The sequence below is a fragment of the Canis lupus genome, chromosome 12 (assembly GCF_011100685.1).
Source record: "Canis lupus familiaris isolate Mischka breed German Shepherd chromosome 12, alternate assembly UU_Cfam_GSD_1.0, whole genome shotgun sequence".
NCBI classification, from domain to species: domain Eukaryota; kingdom Metazoa; phylum Chordata; class Mammalia; order Carnivora; family Canidae; genus Canis; species Canis lupus.
In genome coordinates, this window is record NC_049233.1 from 68,568,813 (window position 1) to 68,582,140 (window position 13,328).

General features: G+C 45.7%; 1 protein-coding gene across 3 annotated transcripts in view; it reads right to left on the reverse strand.

Annotated features, from left to right (window-relative positions):
* FYN (FYN proto-oncogene, Src family tyrosine kinase) overlaps positions 1 to 13,328 on the reverse strand; it is a 211,762-nt gene that overhangs the window by 58,169 nt on the left and 140,265 nt on the right. The window lies entirely within an intron of this gene.

Consider the following 13,328-nt stretch of genomic DNA (forward strand, 5'->3'; position numbering starts at 1 on the left):
GAAAGTCTATGCAATATTAGAATAAAAATCTCCATTATGGCAACAACAAAAAATCTAAGGAAGAAGGTGGAAGAATGTTGGAAAAGCCGGAATACAGCCTCTAAACAGCTCGCCATACTTCTTTTTTTTCATGGCTACCCATTCTTCAGGCACATTCCTGGTAGATTTTAAGCAGTAAGATGGTGATAAGTATCAATATTAAGAAACAGCTGCTGGATGAAAAAATAAAATTAGGAGGGCCTGGGTGACTCAAGTCGGTTAAGTGTCTGACTCTTGACTTTGGCTCAGGTCATGATCTCAGGGTCGTGAGATCCAGTTCCACATAGGGTTCTGGGCTGGGCGTGGACTCTGTTCAAGATTCTCTCTCTTTCCCTCTCCCTTTGCCTCTTCCCTCCTCTAAAAAAAAAATATAATAAATAAAATAAAATAAAATAAAATAGGCAGAAGAAACTAAGAGGTCCGACCATATTTGCCAGATGTCATGATAGCCTACAGTAACAAAATCATTTAAAGCTGCTAATTAACTTTCCAAATTTCCATTAGCTTTTGACATCTTTCAAAAATATTTAAAAAAATCAATCCCACGTTCTAGAGTGAGTGGTAGATTAAAAACTCAGGTCATTGTCACACCACCCTCCTCCAAACCTACTTCTATGCTCATCTTTGAAATGCCACCACCATCAATGACTGACTTGCTCGAGCCACAATTCTGAGAAGCAACCTTAGCTGTTTCCTTTTTACTTCTCACTTTCCCTGTCTCACACTCTACTATACAAACATGCAAGCTTCTCAGTTCCTTAAAGGTTCAATGTTCCCTGGACTCGAACATTCTTTCCTGATGTGCAACATATCCTTCATGTTCCAGGTAAGACACTGCTTCCTCCACGAAGCCTTCTCTGGTCCCATACCCTCCTTCCAAGGCTGGGGTGATGCTCTTTCTAAGTGCTCCCATGGCATCTTGATTTTCCACCTATTGTGCCATATTAAAACATGGTCTGTCCACTTCTCTCATTGCCCAGTGGACTGTGGGTTCCGGGAAAGCAGTGCCCTGTCCACTTTTATCATAGTTCTAATGCTAGTGCTTGGCATGCACAAGTGCTCAACAAACAGCAGTCAAATGAGTGAAGATTCTCTAGCCTAGTATGTTTGTCTTTCACTCTTTCTTTCTGCATCAAGACCAACTCTGCTCTCAGTGACTTACAGTAGTGGCTGATCCTGAATTTTTTAATCTATTGCTATTTGTGACAAATAAGGAGAATTCAGAAATACAAGGTTAAGTTGGTTAAATGATCGTACTTTGGACTGTAATACCCTGTCGGGTTGATGGAGGTAGGCTGAACATGCAATGGATGGGAAAGGGCTTCCAAAACTCTGAAAAGTGGCCTATATGAAACCCAAGGATCAAATAAGAAATGCATGACATCATGTGTAATTACATGTGTTCACTGGGGAGGGCAAAGCTGGTACAGGAAGAGAAGGGGCTTGCAGTAGTGGAGAAGAATGAGGGAGCCAGTTTTTCTGAGTATCTTAGTTTTTCTGAGTATTTTGTGATCCAAAGTGTGGAGTGCCACATCAGATAGAGAGACTCTTCTTGGCGGCAGGCACTGTTCTGAGCTCTGCTTTTCTGGGGAAAAAGGACATGAAAGCAGCATAAGAGTGCTCTAAAGTCCTCTTACATTACACATTTCAATAAATACTTATTGAATTCAATGGCAGTTCCTGAGAATGGAAATGTCTGGAAATTGAGCCGCCTACTGCTTGAGCTGAGATCACCCAATCTGGAACACATTTACGCATAAATCTCTTGAGACTAACTTACAGTACACTGGGTCCAACATGCTCTCTAACTTATGGTAGATGAATGCCATTTTAACAAATTTCCAATAGGAAATGCAAACTATCTCCAAGGCATGATTTATTGAAGGAATTTCATCATTTGTGGTTGGTATTGCTTCACAAGACTGATAAATAACTTGCTCACTTTATATTAACTTTTTCATGGAAGAGAGTTGCTTTGAGCTTCCACAAAGGCCAGACAGAGATAGTTCTTGTCCCAGGCACTTTTTTCAGGGATTTCACTGGCTTACTCTAATTAGAAGGTGTGAGACCCGAATCACGGAATCACACCATTTACATCAGCGATTCTCAGCGGGGGTCAACTTTACTCTTCTCATCCCCACAAAGGGACATAACAGGCAATGTCTGGAGACACTTTTGGTTGCTGAAACTTAGGGATAAGAGGTACTACTGTATTTAGTAGAGACCAGGGATGCTGCTAAACATTCTGCAATGAACAGGACAGCCTCCAATGACAAAGAACTAATCGGCTCCAAATGTTAATAGCATCAAGGTTGTGAAATCCTGATTTATGGAGGAGAAAGAATTTATATCTAGATTTCTGAAATTGTATGTAACAGCGGTTTCCCTTATATGTGTGATCAATGTGCAATTCACGATGCCTTTCCTAGGAGAACAGGCAGGCTAGGTAGGCTAGGTATCAATTTAAAAATTGATAAGAAATGCTGATTCTTCCCTAGAAGCTTGTTCCTTTCCACAGAGAAAAGAATCTGAACCAAAGAGAACTCCCAATACAAACTACTCTTGCAAGTCCAACAAAACAAAACAAAACAAAACAAAAATGACACATCAGAACCCCACTGAAAATAGGGCCTTATATCTAAACCACTCTAAGAAAAAAAACTAATCTTTCACAATCCACTAAGAAAAAGTATCACCACTGGAAATAAACAACTAACACCACATATATAACTATGAAAAAACGAAAGGAAACAAATGGTAAGCTCCCTGATGGCAGGGATTATTTTTTGGTTTTGTTTTATTATCTAGAATATTGTTGCATGCTATATTGTAGAGCTCAATACATATTTATTAAATGATTAAAATGCAAAAAAACAAAAGTTGGTCAAAACAATTTTGGAGGAAACAATCCTCTTTTGTAGAAGGGATAGCTCTGTTACTACCTTACACATTGGCAGTTTCGAGTAAGAGGTTTCTGCACAGGTCTTGCTTCCTCTCTTCCCCTTGTTTGCAAATATGAAGACACTGAAATAAATCAGTAAATGCAGGCTCAAGACATTAAAAGTTGATCACAATGAAAATATTTGTGTAAGAACTTGTGGTCTTCTTCCTCCCACTTGGGGCAGTTAGACTAACCATTTCCTGATGGAAAAGTCGGAAGACACTCTATGAGCTGTACTCAACATGACTTCAGATTCCTTGCCATGCCATGAGACAAACTTCTGAGCATTTGAGTTAAAATTAAAAAAAAAATCCTTTATTACATATAGTTCTGTGGTGTGGCATTTATGGCCAATGCCGTAGGTCCATTATGAATGTATAATGTACTAATATACTGGCACAAGATCCGTGGGGCACCGGGAAACACTGCATAATGCTATTCCGGAAGTGGGACTTTGGAATTACTCTGACTAGTAAATCACACACCATGAACTCATGACCATCCTTCTCTGCATGCTGCTATGCCTAGAGAAGCTGGTGGACAAGCACTTTGACCAATAAGATCCTGTAACCGTGGTTGAGGTGTCTGGATTACAGCCACAAAGCCTTCCCTGTCTTCAATCCTTTGGCAAGACTGAAGGGCTCTTTCTGTTACGCAAGGAAAACCTGACACGTGAAATTTCCTTAGTCCTGTGGATCTTATATGTGCCAACAGCATTAAGCAACTCAGGGAAGAGTTGTCAGAGAGAATCCGAGAATTGCCACACCCTGTTCCTGTGAGCATGGCAATCAACCCATCACAGCACTTTCTGGTGCTATGCCACGTGTGGCCTCAGAGTTCTTCTTCACATAAGCCCTCGAGTGATCGACTGAAGCTGCCATCAAAGATGGAATCTATCCACGACTCTGGGCATGGGCTGCTTTGATGCAGAATGAGTCTGGTTGAACATACACTCCCTCCACCCATGCCACAGACCACAGTCCAGTCTCCTAGGTGCACATTAAACACAGATAAAACAAAAGGTAAGCTCCCATTTCCCCGTATGCCAATCATTAAAGCAACACCTGTATATACTCAGGTCCTAACGCCACAGGACTTCCGAAAAGATTTCAGAGAACTAAATACCAAAGAGGGGGAAAAGGCCACTGGCAGTCTTCTGCAAAAGCAAATTACCTTCTCTTGAGACATATAAACTTGCAGGCAGAGGAGGGATGGCAGGAGGAAGAAAGGTGAAAGTGACAACAAATAATTTTAATTTCAGCAGCGAGAGCACTTTTGTCTTGGAAACCAACCTAGGTGGGTGTGGGGAAGTGAGAGCCCTGAGGCATAGGTTGCCATCCTTGCTGCTGACAGTGCAGACTTTGAAGAGTGACAGGTAGAAAGCCACACTCTTACTGTACCCTGATGTGACATGTTTCTTGGTGGTATCATTCACCTTCCCTTTAGCTGGTCTCCACTTTACCTGGGTGCAAATCATAGTAAAAGTGAAGGAACAAGAGAACCTAGAAACCAAACAAAGCAACTGAGATAGGGGCAGTTGAAAAAAGAATTGAAAGCTGAATTGTAGATCAACTGCACAGTCTCATACACTTCTTGGGAAACACAGCAAAAACTGGTAGTTTAATGAGCAACCACCACCCTTTTCTGGTCAATAGTAATTACATGAGGCAAAAGGGTGAGAGGTCTCAGAAACACATCACAAAGGCCTTGACTTCTGGGTAGAAGAGCCATGGCAGGGGGTTCTTAATCCTTGTCAAATTGGAAACATCCACAAGAATCAACCTGCGGTATCTTGCTATGTTCTCCATCGAGAAAATGAATCCCTTGAAAGTCTAGGGAAGGCTTGCTTTGGTTTTCACCACATAACTGCTGGAAGCAGGACATTTAGAGACAGAGAGGGCCATGTTGATGGCAATGGCCACTGGGACACAGAACCTGTCAACCAAATTTCCCAGCACTTTCAATTCTTTACGATGGGACTTTTCCTCTTTGGAGGACATTGGGTCCTAACACCCCACAAGAGAGTACAGGTGGTGTTGTCTTTTGAGGACACCCAGGGCAGAAGGGCCAGTGCCGACCGGGGAGGCTGGAGAAAAAGCAGAACATTATTAGAGGGAGCACAGACACTCCCCACGGTCCCAAGGCAGGGAAAAGGTCACAGATGGGATGGTATGTTGGGCATGTAAATACCCGAGGCCTGAAGCACAGACAGCATTGGTATGGGGTCCAGCCAGTAATCCCAGACTGGCTATAAAAAAAGAATACACAGGACTCTGCTTCTTTGCTGCCAAATGGAAGGAAGGGGTGAAAACATGTGCCTTGCTAAAAACGTGGTGTGGTCAGCAGAACTCCAAGGTGTGCCCCAGATTCCTGCCCTTGGTGCTACAAACCCTGTATGAGTCCTAGGACTCATGACTGATGGGATAATCACTCCCTCGATTAGGCTATTTTATTTGGCATGGTTGACTTCAACAGAGAGAAATTATCCCAGGTGGACCTGACCTCATCAAGTGAGCCTTTGAAAGGGACTGGGCTCTCTCTGGAGAAGTAGATAACAAAATGTAAGAGGCATTCAAGGGGAGGGATGTTCTCCGCTGCTGGCTTTGCAGATAGAGGGGACCATGTGGCCAGAAATGCGGGTGGCCTTTGGGGCCTGAGAACAGTTCCCGGCTGCAAGAAGCCAAGAAACGGGGACCTCAGCCCTACAACTGTAAGGACTTGAACTGGGCCAGGAACCTGGAGGTGGATTCTTCCCTTGAGGCTTGAGATGAGAATGCTGTTGGCCAACACAGCCTTGGGAGCAGAGAGGTCAGCCACACCATGCCCAGATGCTCAGAACTGTGAGCTAATAGATGGGGGCTGTTTAAGCTGCTACGTCTGTAGTAATTTGTGACACAGCAAGAGAAAACTAATCCCTATTTTGGTGGAATGGGCAGCAGTGAGATAAAGGCTCCAATCTTGGTGGTGATGACCAATGTCCAATGAGGGCTCACTGCAAGCCAGGCACTATCCTATGTACTGGAACATACTGTCTCACTAGGTTCTCAGGACAATGCTAAGACAGAGGTATCATGATGTCCCCTTGTTTTACAACAGAGGAACAGAGAGGTTTGAGACTTTGCCCACAGCTCAGTCAGGGGTGGAGATGAGATCTGAAGGCAGTCAGACTGATTCCATGGCTGGTGCACGGAGCCTGTAGATCAGAGTTGCCTTTTGCCCTGTGGACTCCTGGCTAGTCCACGTAGGGGTGTGGGTGTGTGGTGAAAGGAGGGGAGGGAGAGGCCTGTGGGGATGGCCTCCTGGTTCTACAGAGCTCAGCTTCATGGGCATGACTACTGGGGACCCTGACATTAGGCACTGGGCCTCACTCCCCTGCATTACATCCTGCCTCAAGACCGTGGGCTCTGTAAGGGTTCGGGGACCATGCCGCGTGTGGTGAGTCACGGGCTTCCTTCATGTGGTGTAGGGTCTCCATGAGCATTTGAACCGATGGCACCGAAGCTCCTGACAGGTCCTAATGCAGTGAGTGTTTATACACACCACAAAGGAGTGAGCACTGACATGATTTGCTGTACAGGCAAAACTTGCTGGAACATATTTACTGTATAAACAGAGCACAAGCAATGCCTCCTCCAGGCACAAAATAACAGATCTCTACTCTTGGTGGAGTCCCATAAGGGAGAGCCCCCCTCCCACCCCACAAGCAATACCACGTCACATCTTTGAGGTGATGCCAACGCAGGTACATATACAGTGCAGATGCTGGCCACATGCAATAGTAGGAGAACGGATCCTATTTAAAAATCAAATGAAAGCTTTGCTTTGGAAATAATAAGAGGTGCTGTTGGATGATCATTTGTGCATGACGCTGCAAGGTCCTCTGGAGGGTGAGAAGGATGGATCTTGTTCCGTACTGCACAGCAAAGGAGCTGAACTACTATAAATCATGCTCACAAATGTCACATTACTTTAAGGAAAAAAAAACCCATATTCCTGGCACCTAGAATATTTTTTGGCTACCTCCCTGGCTTATCTTGTTCAAATGACGGCCAGGCCAAGAAGCAGTGGCTCACACCCTGTAGCGTATTCTCCTTTCCCTTCTGTAAAACCTTCCATTCCCCAATGCCCGGAGATTCAAAAGCACTTAATAAAAAAAAGAAATGGAAGCATTAGACCCCAATGGTGAGGTTTAACACTGCAGTCAACGAGAAGCTGGAACAAGTCCCAAACACAAATGGCCAAATGAGGTTTTAACATCAAACCGTGGAAAGGCTCCAAAAGGAGGGAAGAACATTTTCTTCTTACATTCACTTCGCTTCAGATCCCAGAGTTAAGACAAGAGCAAAATGTTAATTAAAAAAAAGAAAGAAAGAAAGAAATGTTTTAAGCGTCTCTATGTCAAAGGGTTCAGAAGGAGAGCACAGATTGTGAAGTTTTTCAGGTCTTCTCCCACCCGTTTGGGAAGAAAAAAAGTGCTTTTGTGGTTACTAGTTTGAATTTTTATCTTATTTTTATTGATATTTAATTCACATACCATAAAATCCACCCTCTTAAAGTATACAGTTCGGTGGTTTTTAAATATATTTTAATATATCTACATATTACATATGCATGATGTATTAACCTGTATGCTTAATATACAAAGGAAACCACTGCCATATCTAATCTCTAGGACATTTTCATTACCCCCAAAAGGAACCTGAACTCATTAAGCAGTTACTTCTCATTCCCCTCGCAGCTTCACCCCTGACAATCAATGGTTTTATGTCTTCACAGATTTGCCTTTTTGGACACATTTCATACGAATGCAATCATATAATGTGGGGCCTTCGGTGACCGGCTTCTTTCAGCCGGCACACAGTTTTCAAGGTTCATTCATACTGTAGCATGAATCAGTACTTCATTCCTTTTCATGGCTGAAAACATTCCGTTGTATGGATATACCTCTAGTTTTTTACTGATCATCAGTTGATCGACTTTTGGATTGTTGCCACTTCTTGGCTGTATGAAATAATGCTGCTATGAACATTCATGCATAAGCTTTTATGTGAACATATGCTTTCAATTTTCTTGGGTTAATATTTTAATATGTAAGGAATGTATATAGATTAAAAAACCCCACTATGATTAGGTAAATGGGAAGGCATGTTAGTTGGTAATTCAAAGAAAGGAAAACAGGACTTGTGAAGCTTCTGGGAAAATGTTACCTTCAGTAGTAATCAAAGAAGCACAATGTAGACTAATGAGAGACTTTCACCTCTCAGATTAACCAAATTTCAAAAGGAAGTCTGACAATAGTGACCTGAAATGCCTATTCTCATATATCGCTGACAGAAGACAAGGAATTAGTGTATAACCTTTTCAAGAACCAATCTGACAATATCATAAAAAAAACCCTTAAAAATGGGCCTGCTCTTTGTGAATCTGTGCTGAAAAAACGCTTTCTGAAAAATGACACATGAAGACATCCTATGATACATTACTTATAATTTGAAAGTTAGAAAACTTGCTTATTACTTAACAAGAAGATGATGGCTAAGTAAATGGTGAGGCATGCCCATCAAGTAAAGTAAGACAGAAATGAACACTTATGCTTATGGAAAATTATTAGTAATATGGAAAAATGCTCATATCATAGTAAGAAGGATCACATGATTGTGACTATATGACCAATGCCTTAAAAACTGTTTGGAGGGAAAGATACCAAGATGCTTGTTGGTGGTGTGTGGCAGGATAACACCACGTGTGACTATTCTTTCTTCTGTTTTTTTTTTTTTCCCCCTCAGCTTTTCTATACTAAGAAAGCACAATTTTTATAATAAAGCATTTTTTTAAACAGGAAAGATCTCTTTAATTTCATCAGTTGCTGATATAATTTGTATAGAAGTATATAACCACACATGGATGAAGTATGCTTTGTGAACTGAAACATTAACGAGAGGTTGAGAGTGAGACGGACTGATTCTAACATCTATTAAGAAGCAACCTCTCAAAAAAAAAAAAAAAAAAAAAAAAAAAGCAACCTCTCCTCCTGGAAGGTTTGAAAGGTGAAAGGTACCGAAGAACAGATTTCCTCTTCTATTTTACTTTTAAATTAATTTATTTATGGGGGGGGGTGCGGGTACAGAATCCTCAAGCAGACTCCCCGTTGAGTGTAGAGCCCGATGCAGGGCCCGATCCCAGGACCCTGAGGTCATGACCTGAACCTAAGTCGACAGTCGTCTGCTTAGCCAACTGAGCCACCCAGGCGCCCCTAGGGCAGAGAAGTTTCTGAGTGAGTCTTCATAACATCTGCGCTGGGAAGGGGGCAGTGAGGGAGCAGTGCTGGGGGTGGGGTGGTGAATGTACACAGATGCGCGGCCATGAACATCTAATTAAGGGCACAGAGTAAGCAAAGCCACAGCGTACAATCTACTCAGAGGACCACGCAGGTGGCAAGGAGTAGAATCTGGGATACCAGAACCAGAAGTGGGGTGGCTAGATTAGTGGGTTCTTGAGAGCCTTCAGGTCCCAAGCTCCTAGGTACCTGGGGAAACCCAATGAAGTCAGTATGATCGTGCTCTGAACAAGTCAACGTTGGAATACCACCAAGGAGTTCTGGTTATTAAGGTGCCTGCAAGACCTCTCTGTGAGTGAGGGCCTGAAGACCACACGCGGGCATGGCTCTAGGTGGGGAGAATGAAGCGAAACACATTTTTCTCTGGATGCTTGCTGTTGGTGGACACAAGACGACTTGCTCAGGGAGGCAGGCAGAAAAATTCTGCATTTTCCTCTTGTTACCCTCACTCTTTCCTGTTGGGACATTCAGCCTGGCATTTTGATGGTTTGGCTTTGGACTTTGACTAGAATTCTCCAGTCCTTAGAATTTGGTGTTTTCCAAGCAGGGCACAGAATAGTAACCAACGCTGGTTCATGTGGCCTAAAGTTTTTCAAAAACATCTAGGATTCAACAAAGATGCTTCTTCCTAATTAATGTTGGTACTTGGTCAAGTATCTTTCTACTCTCCTTGGTCCCATTATATAAAAACAACCAGAGGAAAACAAAAATAAAAATGTAGGCTTCCTTTCACGAACCGGCCAAAGGAAACAGGAGAGTCAGTGTCACATCTGGGCCACAGTGGCAGAGCCTGGCTTTCTGGGCTGAACTGGCCAAGGGCCCAAGGGTCAGGGTGTCACCTGGCGGAGCCACAAGAAAGCACATTAGCACAATGCAGCTGTGTGAACAGGCGTCATCAATGCCCCCTGCCCGCCAATGTGGAGAGTGAACGCGAAGGAGGTTCACTCTCCAAGGCCAAACAAAGACCCTCTCTGCCAATCTTTCTAGTCTCTGTGGAGGTTTCTCGCCAGATGATTCTGCAAAAGTGGCCTCATCCTTTCAGAAAACAGTGAATTCTTTTTCCCTTTAATTCATCAGTTCCAGTCAAGAAGCTCTACTCCTTTGAAGAAACAGAATGGACTTTGAATAAGGAAATTTTCCTTTTCCTTTTCTTTTTTTCTTTTTTTTTTTTTTTGCCCTCGAGCTCATGTTTGTGTTCATGTCCCCGGGAGACCCCCTTTCCACTGATGACTTGTCTGGTTATGGAGTCGGAGCGCATCAAAATCCACCGTCCTGAGAATTTGGTTGTGAAGCCACTTGCGTTGTGTTTTTGGCACTGAGGCAGATGTCTTTTCTTTGAAGACCGACATGAAGCCCTGTCCCCCCTCCCCTGGATCTTTATGTTGGCGTTTTCTAAAGTTGCAAGGAATGTGCAACACTCCAAGCCGTAACTTTTGCATCCCTTGCAGGGGTCTAGAATTTCAAAGCTCCTTGGCAGCTGCTTTGGTGTGAATGCTGATAAAGTCGGCCTGCAGAAGTGCCCCTAACTCTAGGCCTTTCCTGGGACGAGGAACAACAGGGACAGTGAGGATGGGAACAAAGGAACCAGAGGCCGGCGGGGCTCTAGCCAGCCTCCTCCTACGGCCCCCGCGCCTAAAGGGAGCGCGACTGTCTCTGCCTTCCCCTCAGATGACTCTTCTCACCTGACGATGCGGTGGTTGCGTCAGAGAGGCTTTCACAGGAGGTCTGCGCCCATGAAAGCGAGCCTGCAGGCCGGGTGCCCACAGAGGCATGAGGAGATTAGCAGCGGGAGGTAACAAGTGAGAGGAAGGGAACGTGCACCCGCCGAGGGCAGGCAGCGATGCTTGCCCCGGCCCCGGGCTGTGGCCGCTCTGTGGGAGGAACACGTGTGCCGAGACCACCGGCTGATGACCTACTTGGCACCAGAGAGAAATCCTGCCAGGTTGCTGTTAACAAATCTGAAAAGGAAAGCTGCGGTTTCCATACCAGCATAGTTGCGTAGACACCATGGCTTACGTTTACCATAAAGCCATCCAACGGCGGCCTCCCACTGGGCGCGTGAAAGCGGCAGAGCGTGCTTTCAGAGCCTTGTCTTGAGCAGTAGGTGAGCCTGGGGTTTATGTCCTTAGAGAAGACGGCCCACATGGTCCCCTGGCAGCTTCTGGTACCGGATACGGCTGCCCGTGGCCCGAGGGGCAAGGGACACGCAGCCTTGAGGCCCAACTCCGCACACTGAGAAGGGGCCTAGGTGGGGGGGTGGTGAGAAGGGTGCGGCCCAGGGCTCGCTGTGCCACAGCCCCACCCCCTCCCTCGGCAGCGACCCCATGGCCAGGCACCTGCAAACTCCACTTCGCACTCCCCTGCAGCTGGGCTTGGCCAAGGCAAATTCTGGTCAACGGGTTGGGAATGGAGCTGGTATGTTCAACCCCTGGGTCTTCTAAAAGGGAGTGGGGTGCTCTCCATCCTCCTTCCCACTGCCTGTGGGCTGGAAAGTGGACGTGCTGCTGGTGAGTTGGCCTCAGGCAGGCAGAGGATGGCAACTCAACAGCGGATGGCTGAACGGCAGCACAGGGGAACCTGAGCCCCAGATGGTCTTGTGGAGCACGGCTGCTCATCGGCCTCAGAGCTGTGGTCTCGGACCCAGCACGAGAGGCATGAGTGCCCATCTCGTGGGAGCCACTGGATGTTTGCAGGGAGGAGTGGGCCGGGTCTTTTTGTTCTAACAGGCAGCCTGTGCCCTAACACAAGAAGGAAGGAAATCTAGCATAGAGGTCGAAGGTGGCTCTACTGCTCACTTACTTGGTTTCTTTCTCCGCCATAGCTTCTAACCTCCTTCGATACCAACAGTTAAACTCAAGTGAAAGCAGGTTAGTCGGATAGTGGCAACAAGCCGTGACAATGGCTACCATTTATTGAAAACTTATCTTGTGCTTGGCACTTCACGTACGGTATCTCAGTCAATTTTCCGAACCACCTCGGAAGGGTATTTCACAGTTAAGGAATCTCGGGCTCACAGGGTTCAAGTTGACTTGCCTGGGGTTACCCAGTCAGTGGGACCCGGATCCATGTCTAATGCGATCACATCCTCTTCCTACGGCCCCGTGTTTCCTTTTGAGGAGCATGCTTCGCTCCTCGCCATTTTCATCATTCTTTTTGAAAGGAACCCAGGATGAGAAATTTAATGGTGTGACAGGCGCTGGGCATTGCTGTGTCCCACCGATATTTTATGTTTTGCACTAGGGCTGAACGTGCTCTTTCAGTGTTCTTCTCTTTACAGCGGTCCAGCTTAGGGCTGGCTCCGAAGTCCCCAGGACACCTCAGTCCTGGAGAACCGGGTCCCGGATTAGAGAAGGCGTGGGAGCAGTGGCAGAGCCTGGGGCAAGGCTGTGAGGTGCCCCGTGGTCCGGAGCATATCCCCTGACACCGTGGAGGCCTGTTTCCTTGTCGGTCCAGCAACAGGCCTCAAGAAGGAGCTCTTATACCAGGCCCAACATTCCTGAAGGAGCCCAGCCCTCCTGTACACATTTGAGCAGAACTGAGTCTGTGAACAGGCCCAGGGGTCTCCACTCTCCGCAGCCCTAGATGAACGTTATTGATCCTGAGGACCTAGGGAGTGACCTAAGTGGTCAGGTGTGGCTGTGAATGCTCAGCTGTCCCTCGGCCATGGCCAGGGCCTGGACCGTGGCATATCGTGAGAGTTTTTACGACATGATAAGAACCAGGCATGGCTATGCCCTACAGCTTTTATTTTTTTTTTTGCACGATGGTTTAAAATGCTCTTTCTCATGTGGTTTTCAGAAGACCCAACCATCCCCTCCACTTCCCTCTGCTGCTCAAGTGAAGGACGGCTCACGACACGGCACCACCAGCTCAGGTATTCGAGATAGGCTCTGGTCCTGACCTACGGCCCCCTCCTCACAGGGAGGCCCCGATTCTCTCTGAGTCCTTCCTGGGATTGCCAGGTATAGCTGTTCTCCTGAGTTGCTGGAGGTGAGGGGGTTACACAGAACA